This window comes from Arvicanthis niloticus, chromosome 5 (assembly GCF_011762505.2).
Source record: "Arvicanthis niloticus isolate mArvNil1 chromosome 5, mArvNil1.pat.X, whole genome shotgun sequence".
NCBI lineage: Eukaryota > Metazoa > Chordata > Mammalia > Rodentia > Muridae > Arvicanthis > Arvicanthis niloticus.
The window spans coordinates 103,067,739-103,071,081 of NC_047662.1; the positions used below are offsets into that span (position 1 = coordinate 103,067,739).

Genomic DNA, 3,343 nt, shown 5'->3' on the forward strand with positions numbered 1-3,343 from the left:
AAGGAAGAATTCTCCCATCCCAAATCCTATCAGTGCTTGCTGGCAAACTCATGTGGTGCTCAGGACAGAATTTTCCAAAGCAGATTCTTGGTTCCTCCTCATTGTCTTCACATGCTCAATGAGTGAAGGACGCTGCCCTGTGATGTCGACTATCTCAAGCATTTATCAGATTGTCTTTTGTGACATTTGATCACCAGGCCTGTGTTTTGGGTGGGTCTGACCGTATACCACTTCTGCAAGTGCAACCTAAGATTACCATTCAACTGATGATGAGTTCTTGAGTGGGTTTATGCTTATCTCTCAATTATAATCAAGCCTTGGGTGGTGGTAATAGTAGTGTTGTGTTAAAATTTGTCAAAGAAAACCTCTTATCAGATCAAACTTAGCCTTGGAAGACATGAGCCCAAAGCTGAGACTGGCTGTCATTAAGACCCTGAAAGTAACTGCAGCTTAGAGAATAATGAAGTGATGCTTACATTATCCAATCTATAGATAAACCTACGCCTAAGTTTCAGAGATACCCTGAGCGTGCTCATTATGGGAGACATAGAATCCCTCTGTCAGGGAAGCCAGTTCCACTCTCCCACAACTGAAACAGAAATCCTGACACACCTGTCACGTGCCTGTCTACACTGAAATATGGCACTTGTTCTCCTTATTTGACTTTAAGCTCCTCACGGCCACTTTCAAATCCTTCCAGTGTCTTCCCAGCACTAATTATTAACTTAGGTTTGATGGCCACTCCCAAAGAATTTGACATATGAGTAAAACAATATCTATGAACACGTTTGTTAAGTCTGTTACCTTACTCATGTATATATCTATGTTCTCATCTTTCTTCTCAACATCTTTGTCTAAGATCAGTGTGCAAGCAAGGGTATCGCTCACCCAGCTTGGGTTTTGTATTTGTCCCTATTTTAGCTTTGAGAGGAAGGAATCTGTTATATTGCTCTTGTGTTCCTAATAATGTCCCCCAGGAGACCAAGTTTCTGCACTAAAGCCCTTTTCAACTCCCTTGCTGATCTTCAGTGCACAAGGCAGGTGTTTGATTGTTTTCACAGCTCCTTCCCCCTTCCCAGTTCTCTCAAAGGATGCTCTTTGCTGTTATGGGCTTGCGAGTGTGGCAGAATTTCCAGGAACCTGTATCATCTTAGTGCTCAAAGGGGCCTCTGAGGGGATACAGAAAATCCTTAATTTTCAGTCAGAAGCCAATCAAAGAGCACCTACTGAATGCTGGGCATTTTCTCATGTTCTTGTGGTGCTCACGAACAAGCAATTCTAATGCACTCGCTAAGCCTCTGTATTGGGGAAGTGTGGGCTGTATAGGAGTAAACACGGAGTTCTCAGGCTGGTAAGGGTCAGAGAAACTTTAAAAGAAACGATATTGATGATGTCTAAAGGGTAAGGTGGAGGTAGGCAGGAGATGAAAGAAAAAATGGCCTCCGGCCAAACGGAATGGCCAGAGCCAGCAGATCTGGTTTATGAACAGGTATTTCTAGGGAACCAAGCATGGTGCAGTCAAGGGCAAAGTGGGGGGAGGGAGGGAGGGAGAAAGAAGGGACAGAGGAAGGGAGAGAAAGAGAGAGAGAGACAGAAAGAGAGAGAGGGAGGGAGGGAGGGAGGGAGGGCAGGAGAGAGAGAGAGAGAGAGAGAGAGAGAGAGAGAGAGAGAGAGAGAGAGAGAGAGAGAGAACCTTGCTTGTGGTATCTTCTGGGTTGCAGTCTTTTTCCATAGTCTACGAGACTGAACCTTTCTCTGCCTGCTTGATGGGTTTCTTGATTTTACATAATATCAGGATGCCAGATCACGGTGTACATACTGTCTTAGTTTTATTTCTATTGATTTGATAAATGTTACCACCAAAAGCAACCTGAGGAGAAAAAGGTTCATTTCAGCCTATTGTTGTAGCATCCTGGGAAGTCAGGGCAGGAACTAAAACTGAGACTAAGGAGGAACATTGCATACTGTCTTGCTCCCTTGGCTTGATCACTTTGCTTTTCTATACACTCCAGAACCACCTGCCTATGGGTACCACTTAACACATTGGCTTGGGCTCTTCCATACCAATCATTAGTCTAAAAAAATGTCCCACAGACTTGCCAATATAATGGAGACTTTTTTTTGACTGAGGTTCCTTCTTCTGAGATGACCCTGTCTTGTGTCAAGTTGATAAAAGTAGCCAACACAGTGCTTAACTGAAGTGAGAGCTTTCTATACCCTCTCCACTCATCTTCTTCAGTATTCTGTGATTACTTTGTGGAGGGATGCCAAGCCTTGGGCGCTATATAAACAGGTCCACCAAATGTAGAACTCGGTGTCCTTTGATTACAACCATTGCAAGGATGGTTCTGGCTGTTTTCATAGAGGAAAAGCCCTCCCTTGGGAGAAGGAAAATCTGAGTAGGGAAACCTAGAAGTGGCACAGGGTAGGGGTTGAAGGTTGGGTAAGTTTGCCTCTGGCTCATTCTTCAAGTGATAGATGGTTATCTCTACACTAGAAAGCTTTGCAAACAGGAAAGGGGCTTGGCACCCCATGGGGTTATATGATTTATATTCTTCAATAATGGACACTGAATTCTCTCAACAAAATATAACAACATGTCATTTCTCCTTCCTCCACTAAGGGCGAAATTCCTAAATTTAGGCAGAAACAGAAGGCCTCTGTTCAGACTTTCAAATCTTTCTACCAGCATCTTCCTTATGGACTGAGGCAGAGCTCTCTGGAACCAGAGGTAAACCAGAAGTAGCTTTCTATATGAATGTCTTTCTTAAAGCTTCATACTTTATCTTCAAATTTAGACAAAGTCTGTCATGTTTCATAATGCATTCATGCTTACCTAATAAAAATGGTTTTAGATTATTTGTGCTTGAATAAAATCTTCACTTCAGAGGACATGCTATTTATTTTATTTTATAAACAAAGATATTAAAAATAAGGAACACTTTATGTATTTGTGTCATCGTTACACAGGGGCTATGCTGAACTTCTCTGTGTTGTTCACATGTAGTATATCCGCTGTGGAGCAAGCACGGTAGGCTGCATTGAATCATGAGTTTTCTTATGCCTCTTGGTAACCTAACTTTTATACATTCCTCACATTGAGAAACACTGCTTTAGATATTGTGGATTGGGGTTATTTGGCGTGTTAACCTTGAATAAATCTTGTCTCTTTCCAAGACCGGGTTTTTTTTTTTTTTTTTTTTAATCTAAACTATGAAAATTTCAAAACCTCCCTGGCAGAGTTAGTGCGACGATTACATGAGATAATATATATGAAGTGGCTGAGCCATGGTAAGCCCTCCAGAAATGCCAACACTTATATTGTCCCTAGGAAGATTTCTGT

The 3,343-nt window shown here is 42.1% G+C and overlaps 1 non-coding gene across 1 annotated transcript; it reads right to left on the minus strand.

The window, feature by feature from the left end:
• Positions 1-2,927: 2,927 nt before the first annotated feature.
• On the minus strand, positions 2,928-3,032 carry LOC117709787 (U6 spliceosomal RNA). Its single transcript, XR_004607002.1, has one exon. It is a non-coding gene; the product is annotated as a U6 spliceosomal RNA (small nuclear RNA).
• Between the last annotated feature and the right edge of the window lie 311 nt (positions 3,033-3,343).